The sequence below is a fragment of the Cimex lectularius genome, unplaced genomic scaffold (assembly GCF_000648675.2).
Source record: "Cimex lectularius strain Harlan isolate CLEC.00 unplaced genomic scaffold, Clec_2.1 scaffold40, whole genome shotgun sequence".
Lineage (NCBI taxonomy): Eukaryota > Metazoa > Arthropoda > Insecta > Hemiptera > Cimicidae > Cimex > Cimex lectularius.
In genome coordinates, this window is record NW_019392652.1 from 392932 (window position 1) to 413866 (window position 20935).

General features: G+C 34.6%; 1 long non-coding RNA gene across 1 annotated transcript in view; it reads right to left on the bottom strand.

The window, feature by feature from the left end:
- Nucleotides 1–20935, bottom strand: part of LOC112128462 — a 135703-nt gene that overhangs the window by 49670 nt on the left and 65098 nt on the right. Inside the window, exon 3 of the long non-coding RNA XR_002911031.1 lies at nucleotides 14040–14073. This is a non-coding gene — a long non-coding RNA (uncharacterized LOC112128462). The remainder of the gene's footprint in view (nucleotides 1–14039; nucleotides 14074–20935) is intronic.

Consider the following 20935-nt stretch of genomic DNA (forward strand, 5'->3'; position numbering starts at 1 on the left):
TTGTAATTTCTGAACATTTGTTAATATTATTCATAAGTTTTTAAAAAAAGACATTTCAATTTTTCGAGGCCAAAATCGATTTACAGTCCATGGGTAAAAAGAGTAAATTGTCCCACTAACTGGGTCTGATGCCGGAGACAATTTGGCGAAGTGGGAGAGTGTCCAGGGACACGAATGTATAATGCTCTCGGCCGTTACCTAACTTCATATTTTATGCATCCGTTCCCTATTTCCAATACCTTCCTCGCTGCCCCCTTTCCGGATTACAATAAAAGCCAAGGGTTATTTTCCGCTAGGGAACTCCCTTTGAGTCGGGCTGAACAAAAAATTGAAAACCCAGGAAGCTCATTTGAAGACAGAGAGATCTAAATGCAGGCCGGTCCGAGAGACTTTTAAATTTATCAATTCTAGTTTACTCGTCTGGAACTGTCTTTTGTGCCGTCCGGTTGAGTTAAACTAAAAGAAAATACGCACAAAGGTCTTTCCGAGGAAGGAATTAGTCCATAATTTATCCGTGACTATCTGACAACAAAAGACATTCAATACATTCGTTCTTTAATTATATAATTGATATATGATTAATATACATATTTAACATATTGAATCTTCCTGAGCTTTAATTTCATTTATTCATTACAACCACAAATTTGGTATTAAGTAAATATTTTCATATATGCTGAATGTGTGGTTTGAATTTCTTGTACAAATTGCCCAGTGACAACACTACTTCACACTGAAACCTCGTCAGTCTTCACTCCGTAAGAATGTTTCGAGGTCACTTTCGCTTCAATTGTCTTGGAGGATTTTCCGGTAGCGTTGGAAGTGATAACTGTCGTATTAGTAGATTATTGTGAAAGTGCAGTAATTGATTACATTTTTATAGATATGACGTCTTGTATAAACGGGATGTGTAGGTCATTAAGAAGTGTAATTCGATATATAAAAAGGAGAATTTATAAATTTGACGGAGAATTTAGCCTGAATTGCTTGGAGACGTTGGGAATTGGAATTTTGGTTGACACCCACACTTCACAACCGTATGCATAAGAGCCCTTATCATTCAATGTCTTGTAAATAAAAAGTTTGTTTTCAATGTCTGATTTTGACTTAAACGTGAGTCATGTAGTATTTTTAATAATTAAAACGTTGGTTCGATTCTTGTATTTTCAGACGTGTGAAAATTCCAAGTCGTTTATTCATAAATAGTCCAAACGCACAGGGCCAGTGGTAGGCAATAAGGTTCCATTTATACTGACTGGAGTAAGATACTCTTAAGCAGGGTAAAATTTTCATTCTTCACTTTGTGGATCATACTGCTAATTAATTCACGATTTTTTGTTGTTGTTTTTGACTGGGGCTTCCGACATATAGGTCATTTCAGCCCCCAACTAAGTCTACACACACTCTTACGCTCTCAACGTTCGTGGGGCGATGATGACGTTATATTTCACATCTCGCCATGCACGCTAATAAATACATGCATTCAGTCAAAACATATAGACACACAACACATAAGACATATTATGTGCAATAAAAAAAACTCAATTTCCCCCAAAAAGCGGAACAGGGGACCCAGAAACCCGCTGCAGTGCTCGAGTACCATTTTCAGATTGGATGGCATGCCTACACACTCCCTGTGGAGAGCCAAGACATGACATGTTTCCGGTATGTGGGACACATCGAGCAACCTTTCTCTGCATAAGGGTGTGTCAACCGTGCATGGCCGATTCTTAATCGCGTAAGGACGATTCCTTGTTTCCGGGTCAAGTTCTCGGGGGGCCATCTACGAATCGTGCACTTGACGCGCAAAAGCCTGTCGGTCGACCCGGCCCTAATTCACGTATTGTTGTAAGGTTGAGTAAATGAGGGGTTCAACATCGAACGAATCGTTGTGTCATCAGCGAATGTATGTGTTGAAATATTAACTTGTATAGGAATATGTGCAGTTCATATTGAAAATAGAAATGGGGCAAATATGTTTCCCTGAGGAATCCCCGTCCCTCTAATGCGGGTATTAAGATGAAAAGTCAGTTCTCTGACGGCAAAATCGAACCGTCAGATATGATCTCGGTATGAGATGGTTCTTCAGTTTCTGAAGCAAGCCCGAGTATCCAGACTCCATCGAAAGCCTGTTCGAAATCAAGAAAGACACCGAAGCAGTGCTGTTTTTGTTCAATGGAAGAGGCGATATTGTCAGCAATACGACGAAGTAGTAGTAAAACGAGCCAAATTCATGTTCTGGAATAATAACAGAATTTTCAATTATGGGCTATAATCTTCGGAGAAGTAGGTTTACTAGAATTTTCGTAAGAATAGATAGGAGAATAATGGGCTAAACTACGAAGGTCAGAAGGTTTATTTGGGTTATGTATCATTTTAATTATTGAGAACTTCTATTGTAATGGAAAATATGTGGTCCTGAGTACAGAATACATATATTAGTAAAGTAAGCATAATTGAAGTTTAGATTTATCTTGATCTAAAAATGTGGACAGGAAGTGATAAATTCCCATTATAAACGGTTTGATTTGGCTTGTACGTAGAACGGTAAATGTGTGTCGGGTGACGTTTGAGGGAATGTTTTACCTTTTATTTAGATTTATGACTTGTCCATTGCATATGTTAATGGCTTTTCAATCAATTTATGCCGAAATTTGATTAATTCATGAACTTGCGAAAAGTGTATCACGTTTCATGTATTACATATTAGGTTTAGGCAAATTCCCTTTTGCTTATTTCATGAAGAGAACAACTTTGTACGGTCAACTTGATGGAGTTTCCAAGAAGCGGGATCGAGCAGAAAGCCTGGAAAAAAAGGTGAAACGGAATTCTAAAACGATTAGGGCGAGACTTTAAAGTTTCAGCATGAGCCAGGGGAAAAAAATTAAACCGCTATTCTCGCAGGTTGGGGAAATAAATTTAAATATATCCCACCCCAGGGTCCTCCGGAAGCATTACCATTGGAAGCGAACTGTGAAATAACCACTACCTATTTCCCACAACACTTTCTCCATCACTGCATCCTTTTTAAATGTAGGGATCCGTACAACACATTTCGCTTTTGAACGTGGAAGCCGATTAAATAAAATATATTTCACATTTTTATGGATTATTAAATAAATATTTCATTGTAAAACATAATAGCAGGGATAACTATAAAACTGTTTCAATTAGGCTTCAGTTCGAATAATTTAAAATGTGTTCTTTCTCAAATTATGGTTCTGGTCAGCTCATAATTGGATAAAAGGTAAAATTTGTCTCTCTTGAACCAACTATGTGAAAAAATTCTATTATATTCCTAGACTAGTATAAAATATAATCCATTAGATTTCGTGGCCCGATGGACCAAATAACCTCTTTCAATTAATTAATCTTTATGTAAGGTACTGGTTTAGATAAAAAAGTCAGTGACACGAGCGAGATTCGAACCCACACGACCTTTGGCTAAATTCTTGACCACTAGAGCTATCAAGATTTCATGTGACGATAGATCAAATTGTCGAGCAGCGGCGTATTTAGCCGAAGGTCGTGGGTTCCAATCCCGCTCTTGTCACTGACTTTTTTATCTCAACCAATACCTTACATAAAGATTAATAAATTATAATACTTATTTAATATATTAAAAAAAGCTTAAAAACTGAATACAAGTTGATTTCGAATATTTTAATTCAGTATTGATTGAATTGATAATGTAGTTATATTTCTTCAAACGGTTAACACACACAGCTAATAATTTTTGGACGAGTTTCTCACATAGGATGATCACGGATGCATCGACTGTGCATGTTGGTGGTCAAATGAGCTTCATTGTCATTCAAGCCACACCTTTAATAAGATCAACGAGATTACCAGTGACAATCAAAAATCATTCACCAAAGCAAACTCAAAGATTCATAATTTGACAATAGTCTTGTCTATTTGTCACGCCAGGCTAACTCGATTTGAAAAATTGATATCGCGAATAATGCAGTCCAGGTTTTCATATTACCCTAATTGATGTATTAATGTGTAATAGTCATGCGATCAATTAAATGATCTTTGTTGGGAAAAATTCCAATTTTAATTTTAAGTTTGTATTAGATTAATTTCAGAATTTTTTAAAATGAAACACTACTAATTAGCAATTCTTAAGAAGCATGGCACAAGTTGAAATTTTTGTTATACATTATTATGATTTATCACCAAAAATCTACCTGTTTTGACCTGATAATGGATCTATTTGGGGGGGGGGTCAGTAGCCGCAACGGTTTATGCGTTGATACGGCGCTCCTCACTGTAAGGTAAAGGTTCCGGGTTCAAAGCCAGCGGCCCTGCATTCGAACCCGACATACTTACAAATGACAATTAATTAAGGTTTTTAGTTGAGATGAAAAAAAGTTAATGGCACGAGCGGGATTCGAACCCACGAAAAACGATTAAACGATTAAAAGCCTTAATTAATTGTCATGTATTATTTGGTTAAGCGGACCACGAAAGTAGTGAATTAATACTTACAAATGTTTTTTTTTTTAAAACACCGGCACCCTGAGGGTTGATATGACTTCTGCTGTTGGGAACCCTCTTTAAAAAAAAAGGAAAAAAAAGATCTATTATTAATCTGTAGGTATCAAAAGTACGACGATTTGTTAGCAAAATATTTAGTTAAAATTTTGGTTGAATTTCTCAAATCAAAGATTATAATTCGTTGGTTCCATATAGAGAGCGAGTAGGAATGCCACTCAATACGAGAATTATGTTTGAGCAAGGCTGCTAGCCTTGGAGCTCCCCCCGTTCTGACTTTTGGAGAAAACAGGGCTATTCTATTGAATATACTTCTTGTTAGTTTTGTGAATCTATTTATTAGAGTGACTATGTAGCGTGCTACGGCCGGTCATCATCATCTCTCAGTTAAATTAGTGTAATATGTTTAAAGGGTAAAGGAGGAGTATCAAGTACTCCCCCACTCCGTGTGAATGGTATGTAAGTAGGAAAGAACATTTAAGCTTGAGTGCGTCTAAGTTTCAAAACTCCATGGTTTGGGGCTTAAAATATGACCTGGCTGCCGACAGACCTAACTTCGGTTCTACTGATCTGTCCTCCGTTCGCCAGTAGTGTTTCTAATTTAATTCTGTATGTATCTGTATGTATGTACAGATTTGAACTTACATAAATCAATCAATCAAACACTACAAGTTAGCTTAAAAAGCAATAGTTTTTGTTGGGGGGGGGGGGTTCGAATAATGAATTTAAATTTTTTCCTAACCCAAGGTATTACATAAAATTGTTCTTTATATTCTTTAAGAGAAGACAAGCTTTTTAATAATTTAAAATTTTAAATAAAGAACCTGTCTATAATTTTAAATTCGTGCAACAAAGGAATGAAAATAAAATTAAGATAAAATCGTTATACTTAAAAAATTGGATTATTGGCCCAGGGACTGTACGGCTTATTCATGACAGAAAAATTAAAAGTTTAACTGCGCTGTTAATAATAATTATAAAAAAACAGGTTGTGAAATTTTATTAATGTCCTATTATTTTAACAACAGCGGCATGATTTGGCTTTTATGCGAATATAAATTAACTTGGGATCGTAAATTTATTAACGACCTCAGATGGAATGTTATTCGAAGGAAAATCAATATCGAAGAAAGGAACCCGCAAAACATTTGCTGGTTAAAATGATAAAAGAAATAACAGTAGTATTAATGAAGTAATCAAAGGATAGGAAGCTAAACGAAGGTATATAATTGATTTTATTGTCCAAATCCCCCTCTCTCAATGCCCTAATCATTACTAATCAGCTCTCTCCGGTCCCTTTTTCATTCCACTTTCCCTCCCATCCAATTGGATTTCTACACCCAATCACAACAATCTCGGAAAGCAGTGAGATTGATTTTCCTCTTTTGGTTGACAAAAACTCCTTCATTAATTGGTTTTTCAGGATTATCTAAAAACATTTTAACTCCGGCAAAGGACAAGGGGGCGATACGGATTCTGGCCGAATCAACGTTCTCTTCAATAGTAGCCTTGCATAAATTAGAATTAGTCTTATGCCGAGGCGAGCTCAATATTATAATTTGTATGTGTATACAATGCGCAGAGATCAAATTAGGATGTTTAGAAGGCTGAAGTAACTAGGAGTAGAGAGCTTGAGTAAGGGATAACAGCTTCATTTGAATACTGCTTAAAATGTATGGGGGATGAGCATATAGCGTCTAACGCTGACACTCCACGTAATGCGTTCTCTAGAACTCCTCTCTCCAAGAGGTAGCATAAATTCTACCTAGATCAAGATTCTGAACAAACACGTAAGCCGAGTTTCAACAGGGCGATGGGAAAATTGTTACCGGAAAGAAAACCGCGGCCGTTGGGACGACCATTCTCAAAGTACACACATAAAATATGCTCTGAAGAGTCAAACATTATTAACGATCCGTCGCGCCTGTAGGTCGTAAACTAAAATAACAATCTTTCAACGTACTCATTTCTGAGTTAACTGTCCCACTGAAAACCGTATTATTCTACAGTCTCTGAGCCAGTTGTACGGATACTCAGTAATTTATTATCACTTTCCCGTTTGTGTTGTTTTCCCATATATTAACCTTCACCTCCGAAAAATTACTGTTGGAAACATCTATCAGGGCATATCTGAATATAAAATATTATCATCTGAATCCACCAGGACTTTTTAGAATTTAATATCAATTGCAAAAAGAAAAAAATACAGTGCAAACCGAGTGTTATATCATATTGCTTTACATAAATGTAATAAACGATATTACTTCTGCTTTTATTTTTAGTACTACTTTTCAATCGGTTAATTTCTAAATGAGAGACAAAAAGTCAAAGGGTGATCTGATTGCAATCGATATACCGATGCATCTAAACGAAATGCCAGACTATAAAAGGGAACTTTGGAATTAGATGAAGCGATAAAAGTTTATTGAAACTCGTGATTTAAAATTTCTTTGTAATTTTAAAATTAGAATAGAGATTAAACCAATACCGAAACAGATAAGTATTCAGGGTTAATTACAATATTAATAATAATAATCATAATAATTAAATCCATTAGATTTCGTAGTCCGATTGACGAAATAACACCTTTCAGTTAATTAATCTTTATGTAAGGTATGGGGTAAAAAAAGTCAGTGTCACGAGCGGGATTCGAACCCACGACCTTCGGCTAAATACGCCGCTGCTCTACCACTTGAGCTATCGTGACTTCGATCCACTCGGACACCAACTTCAGAATCATCTCAACCCAACTTCAGAATTTTCCCTCCTTTTTGCCATTTTTCTTTTCTTCCTTTTTTTATCTCAACCAATACCTTACATAAAAATTAATTAATTGAAAGAGGTTATTTGATCTATCGAATTAATCCGAAGAAGGCAGTAAATTCTGGAACCATTTAATTCCATAGCGCGTTAAAGCGAGAAGGGCCGTTAGCAACTCGCTCACGCAACGAATAGTGGCTGCAATTCTAAGTTCAAGTTTGATCAAAATTTGAAAAAACTGAATAAAAAGCCTAAATAATATGGTTATTTTGTGAAGGAGTTTACGATGGAAACGATAGCAGCTCTATCAAAAATCTTTATGTAAGGTATTGGTTGAGATAAAAAAGTCAATGTCATGAGCGGGTTTCGAACCCACGATTTTCGGCTAAATACGCTGCTGCTCTACCACTTGAGCTATCGTGACTTCGATCCACTCGGACACTAACTTCCCATCTCAACCTCACCTTTTGAATTTTTTCCCTCCTTTTTGCCCTTTTTTTCAAATGTCGTGTAATCTATTCGCGCCTCGGCGAAAAATGAACTGGCCACGGAGAGCTTTAGTGAAGGTACACTTCATTTTACTAATTAAATCCATTAGAGTTCGTGGTTCGGTCGACCAAATAATAATAGTGAAAATATGACAAAATGTGGGAAAACAGGTTGTAGGTTGAAAGTAGGAGTTATGTCCGAGTGGATCAAATTCATGATAGCTTAGGTAGTTAGAGTAGTTAGTAGTAGGTAGAGCAGTGGCGTATCGAGCCGAAGGTCATGGGTTCGAATCTCTATCCTGGCAACCTTTTTCATCTCAACCATGACCTTAAACAAAAAGCTTAGTAATAATATTAAAAAAAAGTTTTATTTTACACAGAGAAGAGAAACTATCTTCTAACGTATCATTTTTACAGGCCGTGACTGCAATTTAAATGAGATCGGTTCAACAACAAACAGTATTTGTGCATGGTGAAAGCAAAATCAATTTACTGAACTCTTCTACCAGCATCTGACTTAGGGCAGAAGTTAAAGAATAAACTTTTTCTATTCATTCGACGAAGATCATCTCGCTGTCTCCTGTGTCGTGTGTACGTAGATAAGGATTAGTGGGAGGAACAACTAGGCCATTTCCATGGGAGAGGTAGCCTTTATCAGATCGAGGTCAAGACAGGCTTCACAGCCTTTCTCACGCTCCTCCCGGCCATTCGCGATCCGACGGGCCGAATTGGACATTTGGGTGTAAATCTGTGAGAAAAGGAGGCAATTAGTTGGATCTTGTTAAAGCCGATGCTTTTATCGCTCTTGAAAACGAAATTTATGTGTATCTTTATTGTGGAGTTGAAAAACCCTCTTTTGAATCAGAAAAGGGCTTAAGGTTTAAAACGATTTAATTACTAAATCTACATTTTTCCGTTTAAAATGTACGAAATATAACAAAATATTAATACACAGATTTGTGCGTTTTTTTCAGCTACAAGAACATTTCTTAATTAAACAGACCAAATGGATTTATAATTCCGTTTTCATTCCTCATACATAAAAGTACAAAAATGATTAATTTTACAACATGAAAAACGTGATTGCTTAACAAAAACTTTTTATTTTATAACATTTACAATAATTTTCACTTACTTACGACTTAATAATCTTAAAAGATTAAACATTATTCTATAAAGATGATTATAAACAGAATTTAATGCAATACCTAAAATTATTAATTACATTAGCGTTTATTTCTGCAAATTAACATATTTTATATACATTATTAATTAGTATTATGATTTTCAACAACAAAAGATTTCATTTTATAACATCTTCGATATCCATTTGCTATTGTTGTTGATGTTCCAAGTACTCCAGAAAACCCTAGTGAGCTAAGGCTTCCCTTTTAACTTTTGGAATGTCAAATTTGGAAATACTTCTCTTTAATCCAAATTTTAGTAGCGCAATCGTTTCAAGAAATAGCAATTATTTGACTCTACTTTGAAAGTAGCAAAACGTAGTATTAGAAATAATGCAATGAATTTGTAAATGTTAGTTCCTTTTTATTTACGAAGGTCGCAACAGCAGAGGTTATATCAATCCTCAGGGTGCCGGTGTTTTTGAAAAAAAGCCCATTTGTAAGTATGTCGGGTTCGAATGCAGGACCGCAGGATTCGAACCCGGGACCTTTACCTTAAAGTGATGAACGCCGTGTCAACGCCTAAACCGTTGCGGCCATCGACGCCCCTTCTTTTGTCTAAATGGTCGGTCATTTGTTTAAATTTATAATTAATGTAATTATAAATTTGAACTTCTTTTGTGGGATATTTGGCATTATATGGCAATTATTGTATTTTTTTAATTTTTATTTTAGCTTTGTTTGAATTTATTGCGTTTTATTTTATTTTTATTTTTTTCTCTTCATTATTTTTATTTTTTCTCTTTCATTTATTTTGTCTTTTACAGCTTCATAATTCATGGGATTTAATTTTTAGTAATTTTGTTCACTGACTTAACCTCTGCCAACTGTTACAAGCCCTGCTTTTAGGTGACAGGCGAAAATGCCCTGATTGGTTAAATGGCTTAATTTTAGTTATTTTTTTATTATTTTATCCTTAAAAATGTTCTCACTTTTTTATGTTTTTTTTCGTAAATACAATTATTATTATTTGTAATTGTTAGTGCGTTCTTTTGTCTAAATTGTCGGTCGTTTGTTTTTACATCTTTCAAATTCAACGACACATAAAGGTGCTGATTAGGGTTTACAGTTTTTTTTATTACTGACATAACTGAAAATAATTAAGAATGTGTCTCATGATTTCAACAAAATTTCGGTTCAATTTGGGAAATATAGAAAAAGAAATAGCATATTAACAACTGGAAAATCACAGTAGAACTTCTAGAACCTCTGTAAATCTAATTTTTTGTCATTCCCTATTAAATGACCTTTCCAGGTTAAATGAAATAAAAATAAGCTTGTTGGTTTTAATTTGACTTCTAATACACAGACTGAAGGCAGATTTTTATGACTGTTACAAACACAAGTTTTGAGAAACGATCATTTCCCATTATATTGCACAATTACTTTGATTTGGTATCATACCAGTATAAATCCAAAATTTATTAATTTTTAAACTGTATATTTAACTAGAATTATATAACATGTAAAAATGATGTTTTAGTGAGTAACCACGTTTATGTATTAGCTTTATAAAAATTTGTGTACTGGACAAGAAAATCAGGTTTGGCCATATGCAATTGAATATCCCCCTCAATTTGTATTTTTTATGCCCGATGTTATCAAGGCCGTAAATAACATATTTTGATTAATACCTCAATAAAAAAGAGTATACTTGACGAAATTATCTGAACTGGGACGGGAGTCGACATCAGTGAACCCCTCATGTATCGTGAAAGGCCGTCGCTATCAAGACCATAAATAACATTTTACGATAACGATATTCAACTTGTCCTAATGTTATCCTGCACAAAAGGGGAATTCACGTTTGCCCGAATACATTTGCTTCTTTGTGGAAGAGAGCTGCGCGGCCTGAGTCATGTTCCGGGAATAAGTCTATGAAATGAGGGTCCTCCGCCCTGGAGCCATCCAATCTAAACATCAAAACGTGCTCGTGTGTTTACCCAACACGAAGGTTCTTTGTTTGGATTTCTCAGTCCCCACTAAATCGCTTTAGTCAGGGCAACGCTTTAGTGAAACCTTTTTGCCTTAGTCAGCTCAACGGAGTCAAGTGGAGTCTGCGGGACTTGAGTTTTAGGAGAAGTTGGAGAGCAAGAAAAAAACAAAAAAAAAACCTACGGGCCATCGAAGGGTGATGTAAATTGCGGGTACGGGTTCAACAAGAACAAACGGCTTCAAAAGGTCGTTCAAAGGTGAAGGACGGATAAAGTCAATTTAATGCTGTCTAAAACGTTGCTTTGGAATGGAATTTCACTTTTAATTAACAGAAATTATAGTGTACTATCGGATCCATTCACCAAATCAAATTTATACATTAGAAAAACATTTAAAACTCTTAAGTTAAAATGAGATATAAAGTACTGCATAATTATGCTCTTCTTTTTCACACAAACACACACACACCACGCAAACGAACAAAAAAAACTTAATGTATAACTCGAGTATTTGTTTTTGAATTTCTGAATTTCAAAAATAATTTAACAATTAAAATCACATTTGTCCTAAAATAACAGTTCAATAGTATTCAGTATGATTATTTGGAGATCGTGAAATGTGGTCTGGTGGGACGTAGGTTTTAGAAAAACATTTTCTTTATCGTGCCAACGTTTCGACCTTTATTGAGATCATCTTCAGGGCTCAAAGTGTTCGTTTTCTGTGTAGATGTGGCATTCTTGTGTGTCGTGTGGAGAGCGCCCAAATTATTCAGTATATTTGTTATCTTTGTAACATTTAATAATATTTCATCTATCCTATAAAACTTACAAAAATAATTAAATAAAAATGCAAACACACTTTCGAACATACGTGTAACAAATATACAAATATTGCATTGTGTTTCATTTATTACTCAATATACTCGTTTATTTGTACGCTTAAGACAATTTGCCTTCAACAATTTTATTTATTTTACCATGGCATTAACACTGTCATGTAAAGAACCGTATTACTTCAAGATAATATAATGTGTAACAATCAATATTTTACTCAACGTAATACCAAATGGGCAAATGGGAAAGTCACTGGAATTTTTATGGAAAACCCACTCAATGAGAACAGTGAAAAAGTATGGTTTTTATCTATCATTCATATACACTGTGATGCAAAAAAAGTGGCACTCTTAATATTTTTAATTTTGCAAGACAACCATTCTTTGATTATCTTACAACAATATTTGGTCTGTTTTAAATGATTACAGATAAATAAAACCCAGATAAAATCTTCCACCGTGTTTACAATTAAATTTTGTAAATAAATATTTGAATAGTCAATCCCTTTTTTGTTGGTTTTTCTGTAAAGCTGCTTTACAACGTTCTGGTGGTTTGATGTTTGTAAGTTGTACCATTTTTAAGTTTGAAACTGTTTGAGTGATGGATTTTAGTGATACATATTCGGCTAGAATCATAGCATTGTTGGAGAATCGTTACTCAAGAAAGAAGGCAGCGATCAGGTCGCCATCGTGTTACATCTCAGAGAGAGGATCGTTGTTTCAAAAGTACTTCGTATTCTATCGCTGTCGAGATCAAACAATTCGACAAGTTAGAAATGTTAATGTCAGTTTGAGCACTGCGAGTCGAAGATTTTTAGAAGCTGGATTACGTGCGAGAAGGCCTGCCACTGGTCCAGAACTTCTGACAATGCTGTTGAGTTTCGCAAGAAATCACATCAATTGTCTGAGCAAGATTGAATTAAAATTTTGTTTTAGGGTGTGGGGCTTCGTTTATACTCTTCTGACGAGGGTTATGAGAAGCGCAGGTGAGCGATATATCACGCAACATTTTCTAGGATATGGATGTGGTTGTGTTATGATTTGGGACGGCATTTCTGTGGATGGTCGCACTAACGTGTTCTTCATCGAGGGTTCCCTAACAGCTGTGCGATACATTGAAGATGTGTTATCAGAAGTTGTTCCTTATATGCCACTAATTGGCGACGATTTCATTTTTATGCATGACAATGACCCCATTTTTATGCCAAACATGCTCAAAAAGCAGTCCATTTTTTACCTACCTAGCACGATATTTAAAGATATTATATGAGATTCAGCCGAAGGTCGTGGGTTCGAATCCCGCTCGTGATACTGACTTTTTTATCTCAACCAATATCTTGCATAAAATTTAATTAATTGAAAGATTTTATTCATTCCTTCCATAGCAACCTTTTTGGGATAATTGGTTCTACTCATTTTAATTTTTGATTTACCTACATCTTTCGTTTTTATTTAAAAATATCCTGTAAACAACAAAAAATAACAATAATAACGATTGGAAATATTTACGAAAAATAAACCGAGGCCACTTTTCTTGCTCCCCAGTGTAGTTTTTTAGTAGAAATTTTTCTTAGGTTTCATTTATATGTGTACATTATTTATATTTCATGTATATACATTTATAGTATTTTTTTAAACAGAAAATTGAAATATAAGAGATTAAATACCATTAGATCTCGCTTCACCCTTTTCTTAGTTTGTTCTTATATTTTTTCATTAAAAATACACTATTTCGTGTTCGAATAGAAATTCGAAATCGATTTGCACGATATTTAATGAATGGAAAATTTGGAAAACTGTTTTGTTCTAGCTTTAGATAGTTTGCTCTGAAATAAATAGAAAAATCATATTTTAAAAAACAGCCTGTGCAAAATAAATCTCATATAATTTTAGGGTAACTTTTTTTATAACGAACTTTCGTGTATGTACAGTTGATGTAGAATGATCTTGTGGTTTATGTATTGACAAATCGAAGTATCTCAAGAAAAATAAGAATAAAAATATACATCCAGACCATGAATGGTAAAGAAGAAAATTAGTGTGTAAAGTCGGAATGAACTGAATGTTGAATTGTGTGGAGATTATTTACTCGCCCGTTTCTCTCCCTATTTACAAGGGTAATATTGACGAGGTTCACTGTTTGGTCACCTTGTTACAATGTGTCCTCGTAGGCACTCGTACTTTGACATTTCAACTTTGCCGTTAACTTAAACATGCGCGGGCTATTTACAAGGGATTATTTGTATTGAAAGATTTATAATAGTCTCAAGGAAGAAATACGATGTTTACTCGGTGACAATGTAAATAAGGCATTTTTGAACTAGGAAAAACAAAACTTACTGTCGTGGATAGCGTCGTTAACATCGTTTAGCATCTGAAACAGAAAAAACGAAGACGTAAGTATAAAAAGAGATGGGAACAAAGATATGCAAAGCATGCAATGCAATTACTACTGAGAAATTTCCTTCGGCTCCTCGTCATTTATTAGTTTAGGCTCCATTGGCACCAAGCAGGCTGGTTTTACTTGCTTAGATGCTATTTTATTGTTCTACTTTATATCCCCTCGGGTTAAATGCATTCCACTACGTGCTTTCTACCGTCTTACGAATTAATCCGAAGAAGGCAATAAATTCTGGAACCATTTAATTCCATAGCGCGTTAAAGCGAGAAGGGCCGTTAGCAACTCGCTCACGCAACGAATAGTGGCTGCAATTCTAAGTTCAAGTTTGATCAAAATTTGAAAAAACTGAATAAAAAGCCTAAATAATATGGTTATTTTGTGAAGGAGTTTACGATGGAAACGATAGCAGCTCTATCAAAAATCTTTATTTAAGGTATTGGTTGAGATAAAAAAAGTCAGTGTCACGAGCGGGATTCGAACCCACGACTTTCGGCTAAAAACGCTGCTGCTCTACCATTTGAGCTATCGTGACTTCGATCCACTCGGACACTAACTACCCATCTCAACCTCACCTTTTGAATTTTTTCCCTCCTTTTTGCCATTTTTCAAATGTCGTGTAATCTAATCGATACTCGTCGACAAATGAAATGGCCACGGAGAGCTTTAGTGAAGATATACTTCATTTTGCTTATTAAATCCATTAGAGTTCGTGGTTCGATCGACCAAATAATAATAGTGAAAATATGACAAAATGTGGGAAAACAGGTTGCAGGTTGAAAGCAGGAGTTATGTCCGAGTGGATCAAATTCATGATAGCTTAGGTAGTTAGAGCAGTGGCGTATCGAGCCGAAGGTCATGGGTTCGAATCTCTATCCTGGCAACCTTTTTCATCTCAACCATGACCTTAAACAAAAAGCTTAGTAATAATATTAAAAAAAGTTTAATTTTACACAGAGAAGAGAAACTATCTTCTAACGTATCATTTTTACAGGCCGTGACTCTATATATATATATATATATATATATATATATATCTCCAAGATAGCTGATAGCTATGATAGATAGCCTATATTTTTATTATGTTTGTTGTCACTAGGCTAGTATATATTAATCTCACGTTTTGTTTTAAGGGTTCGACTTTGTTTTTTGGTTCGTTTTGTTATGTTAACGATCGAGGTAAACGATTTATTGTAGGAATAGTTAAGGGGCTGGAAATTTGCATGATTCTAAATATTTGAACATGTAACAGGTTATGACAATATCATTTATCTTCAGAACTGTAGAAAGAAAGATAATGAATGTTTCATAAATTATAACAAATAAAATTATACATAAATTTACATAAATATGAGAATTTACACGATTTTTATGAGATTCTGTTTCTTTTTATCATCAGGGGTTTGGTTTGTACAATGTGCAAGTTATTTTTTAAGGGTTCTATTTTGTTTTTGTTCCGCTGCCGTGAACAGAAACGGTTAGGTTAATAACTGAGATTGGCTTAGTTTCGAATTTAAACATTTGACGATAAGAGAAGATAGGATAAATTCTCACGATTACCTCTCTTTTCTCCTCTTTTCCGTAATATCCAACCGCCCTCGCTCTCCGCCCTCGTGAAACCCCGATAACGCTTTAATTTCCTGTAAAACTGAACCTTTGTAGGCGGTTAGCATGCTAATTCTCGGCCGGCCTCTTGTCGCCAAATAGATTTAAACTTGTTTCATCCTCGGCCGTATCAAGAGCCGGGCAAGACTTCGCATCTTTATCGCTAAATCTGAAACTGGGGCTCGGATCGATAAGAGCCCTCTTAGAACAATCCCTGACAAACATAGTTCCACCGACAGTCGATTGGGGACCAGATTTCCGTCTATCTAAAATATCAAACTCTTGGAGAATCAAAGAAAAAAATTCACGAGTAAATAAATTGATAAACTAACTGATTATTAAAAAATTGATTAAAACATTTATTCTGTTAGTTTTACTTGGGCAACATACAAATTGAAATATCTGTATGGTTTCTGTTTGTGTGTGTGTGTGTGTGTGTGTGTGAGAGAGAGAGAGAGAGAGAGAGCGAGAGAGTGAAAGAGAGAGAGAGAGAGAGAGAGAGAGAGAGAGAGAGAGAGAGAGAGAGAGAGAGAGAGAGAGAGAGACAAAGTACATCGTCTTCTTATTGCCTCTGACGACGGGCATTCTACTGATTCTATTTAAATTTGGTGTTTATCCTGGATAGGACGGACCTATAATTGAAACATCTTAAAACTTATATCAGCTTATAAACAAGAACTTTTTTAGTAGTTAGTGACTTTTTTTGTGGCATTCACAACAGGACTTAATTACGGTTGTTTTGTATGAAACTGATACTGATAGAAATTGGCAATTTGGTATATTTTTTACCCTTCTTTGGCCAATCCATTAATAACTTCATTCCCTAATAAAATATTATGTGGTTTTATCGGGAAACCCATCGGTACACCTCCTTTAGAAATCGAAAGGGATGAAAATATCTTAACATTAAACTTTAAATAAATGTATATATTAATAACTTAAGGTTTCAGTAGACATCTAATAATGCGATAATACATGAATTACGTCCAAAGGGGGGGGGGGTTGATCCCCGTGAAAGACGATATAGATCCTGTTCACACTTGTCAAGCATAAGAAACTGTAGAGCCGAAAAGGATGATCAAAAGGGTTTTGATCGTTGAGCCGTGATAATCCAACAACTGGAGCATGTTTGCCCTTTGTCGCAGTCATTTGAATCGATAGTCTTAACCGTTCACTGCCGGACTTCTAAGTTCTTGTAATGAGCGTTTTTCCTTTTTAGGATCGCTGAGGGTGGGTTTTGGCGATTATTCGGGCTTAGAAAAAATCATTAAATTATTATTTGTATTAAAATCATTCCTATTAGGCTTACGTACAATGATAATTAATTCATTAAACTTTCAACGGCAGATGATTCTTTGAGTGGATAACGTTGAATCTTTATTTAAACATTATTACTCATAAGGCTAAACAAAATATTAAACGCACAATGGTGATTAACTAAGAAGATTTATACTTGCATGTTCTATGGAAAATTAAATCTTAACGACCTCAGTCGTTATTAATTTAAAGCAATTTTGCAGATTACCTAAGTTATTGAAAATACTTATGAGGTTGAAACATTGCGCGTTCGACGCAATAAGGTGTGTTGGGAAACAAGAATTTTCACAATAGCCGCTCTGTTTGGATGCAAAGATAAATGGGAACAATAAACTATGTAGCACAAATAGCAAAAATCCTACAAATAAACAACTGAAACTACCGACTAAGAACAAAATTATAGTCTCCAAAGAACTCCTTTTTATCTTTTCTATGTACCAATCTATTATAACGTACATTCTAATAGCGTTTGAAAAATTTTTTACATGTTTCTTCTTGTGCCATTTTTCAATTAGAATCGTCAGAATTCTCCCCTGAGCTTAGGAAAGAGGATAGAAAAGAATCTTGATTTAATAACTGAAATGTTTGCAAGAACCATGTTACAAATTTGATATTGTCAGCTAAATCGACAAAAATTTGCTTGGAGGCAGAATTAGAGGTTTTTCATTTAATCTTCACCATGTTCCACACGCTTCATTTTAATAAAACGTATGTAACGACCTAATAAATTTTGGTGATTTTCGTAATTTTGTATTATAACGTATAACCGATGGCTGAAGTACTACTAAAAAAATAAACAAAGATATAAATAATTTATTGATTGGGATAAAACACGTTCTTTTGACGTTTAAAAGTTTATTAACGAACTTAATTTTTATTATATTTATTCAGAAATCGTGAGGTGCGGTCTGGTGTGATGTAGGTTTCAGAAAAACATTTTCTTTATCGTGCGAACGTTTCGATCTTTATTGTGATCATCTTCAGGGCTCAAAGTGTTTGTCTTCTGTGTAATTGTGCCATTCTTGCGTGTCGTGTTGAGAGTTTATTATATTGCCAATTTTTGAATTTAATGTTTTAAATTTCTTGTTTAATTTTGTTATTTTGTTTTTATTATTATTACAATATACGTCAGCAGCCCATTTTCAGCTAAAAAATTCCAAAAACTTTATGAATTAGCATTCAACACTAACATTACATAAAACCTATTTACAAAACAAGTATATTATTTTATAATTTGTAAAGTTTAAATGTAAATTTTTTTGGGATATATTTTGGCTGAAGATAGAGTCAGTCATTGGTACCGCTAAATGACCATTATAATATGTAGTAATAAAACCAAAATACCACAAAAAAAGTTGTCTTTTATACAACCAATAAATAATTAAGGTTCACATCATGTTCATACTAAGAAACAGTGGCTTATAAAAAGAAAGGTACAAATAATTATATACTTGTATGTGTAGGTTCAATTAGTATATTATTTTATATTACACCACATTAAGTTTAATAACTTAATAACTTTTGAAAATCAATAGAGTGAGCTTTCAAGAGTGATCAGTGTCTGCCATAGGCCATGTTGTAACTTAAATGTACAGATGCAACAATCCACTCCTAACATGGTTATGGGTTATTGGTCTTTATCCAAAAACCCACCAGGTTCAAGTTGGATTATCTGAAATATTGAACCTGTATAAATATGCCCTTACTTTTCCATGATTACTCAGGAACTGTATCAATTTATGGTTGGGTCTTCATTCTTATGATAATTTAGATTCAACAGTGGGTTTCCCATTCCATTCTTTATATTGTTTTCCATTGGGTTGATCAATGTAGTTTCCTGGCATTGGAGGTTAGAGGAAAGATTCTTCCTAGAATTTATGATTACCAGTTCATAGAATTTGTATGAACCTGAACGTATCGTGAGAAATTCGAAGATTAGATAAATAAAAGAGCCTTGTAAATATGGTATATTTTGATTAACGTATTCAATGATTTATTTTTGCTCGTGTAATGGTGTGCTACGGAATATCAGTAGCTCCGAGTTATTCCAATGAATAAAGAACCAACAATTTATATAGTGCTGCAGATGTGTGATAGCCGGTGGATTGATACATTTGCTCACATTCTCAATTCTAATAATTTATAAGCTTGCCAAGTAAATAATATTTGAGCCATAATATAAGCCTCTGCGATTTTTATGGTAATGATGGTAATCAGTAGGGTTATGTCACTTGTTACTGTTGATATATGTGCATTGTTGATGTCCTCACATTTAGACAAACACTTAGCTAATCATTACATTTTTGATTTTGTATATTAGATAAAATACTTTAATGCATATAGAAGAGGAGATCGGAAAATCCCAACGCCAAATCTGAGTAACGAACCCATGGCATTATTGGTATCTTGACAAATATGAGATTCTTATATTCCTTAACAATGCAATTTTATTGTTTCTGTGCTAAATTTACATAATTTTTTAAGGTTTTACAACGAATTGATAATTTATTTGTTTAACAAAACATAATGATATGAAAAATCCATAGTTATGTTGAATAATACATGAAATACAGTTAAAATTTCCATTCAAGCTTTTGCAATAGTCTAGTATTGGAAAGCCACTGGGGAAATTTCTGAAGTTAAACGATGCGGATATCATACGGCTGGCGGGGTCATTGCAAATTTGCGTTCACTACAATTGCCGCCGACTTTTTGATGATGATGATGACGAGCCTCTCCGGTTGGGGTGTCGCTAATGTGAGTCCTCTCCCGGAGGACAGAGTTATGTTCTGGATTTGCATGGAGGAGAGGACACGAAACATGGGGAGTGGGCGAACCGGAGATTGAAAATTAGCGTGGCCCAACTGCATTAGCACCCCCGGAACGGGTGAACAACCCACCCCTGCAGCAAATGTTTGCTCTAAACTGTCCCCGAGGTTGCTAACTACGCTGTCCATATTCCATTTCAGTTCAACAAACCGTTTAATCCAACTTAATATATTTCATTTGAACACTTTTGAAACGTGCTCTAATAAATTCAAAGATAAATCATCAAATCAAACTGTTTTATCTTCTGGAATTATACTAAAATACTTCAAACAAATAGATTCATTAGTTTATTTTCTTGCTTTAAACATTGATAACGTTATTTCATAACTATCATAGTTTTGTGTAACATGAGAAATATACAGAGGCACGTTGTGCAGCCCATTAGCTGTCTAAAGTTTGTTAATGAACTGTCATAATGACTGACTGTATTAACTATATCTTGTAATGTTTAATGTAAAGTTATGTAAAAGGTCATAAAAAATTAATTAGAACTCAATTGAACTGTTACTGAAAACTAACGAGTGAAGTTGAACTTCTCCGTGTGATTTTCCAACACTGAAGATAAGGAAATGCCAGAAAAAGACAGACCAGCCAGGAGAGGCAGACCAAAAATGATCATTACAGACCAAATGAAAAGTAACAGTTGTATGATGATCTATGATTTATTATTTAATAGTTTTTAATGTTAATGTTGACTGTGGTATGCTAGGCTGCTGCTTTTGTTGTCATGTTTAGTTGCGTGGCCATTGATTAATGCACCCATTGAATTCTGGACTAATGGCCCAGTTCATTATGCAGTACGATATTTCCTACGTACCCGAGTGCTCCTATTATTACCCTCAATGGCTTGGAATGGTTTGTATGTATATGAATTTAGGATGTATCTAGTACTACAGAGAAGATATATGACCGAAAAATGTACAACTCGTTTTATACGGAGCGGATTTTCGTTTTAAAATTGACAATAAAATTAAAATTTCTTAATTCCACGCCGAAGTTTTTTTAACGATTGAATTAATACGACCTAGATCAGATTCTCATCGAGTATAGCCGTACCTACTTTTCAGCTTGTCCTTGAGGAACTTAG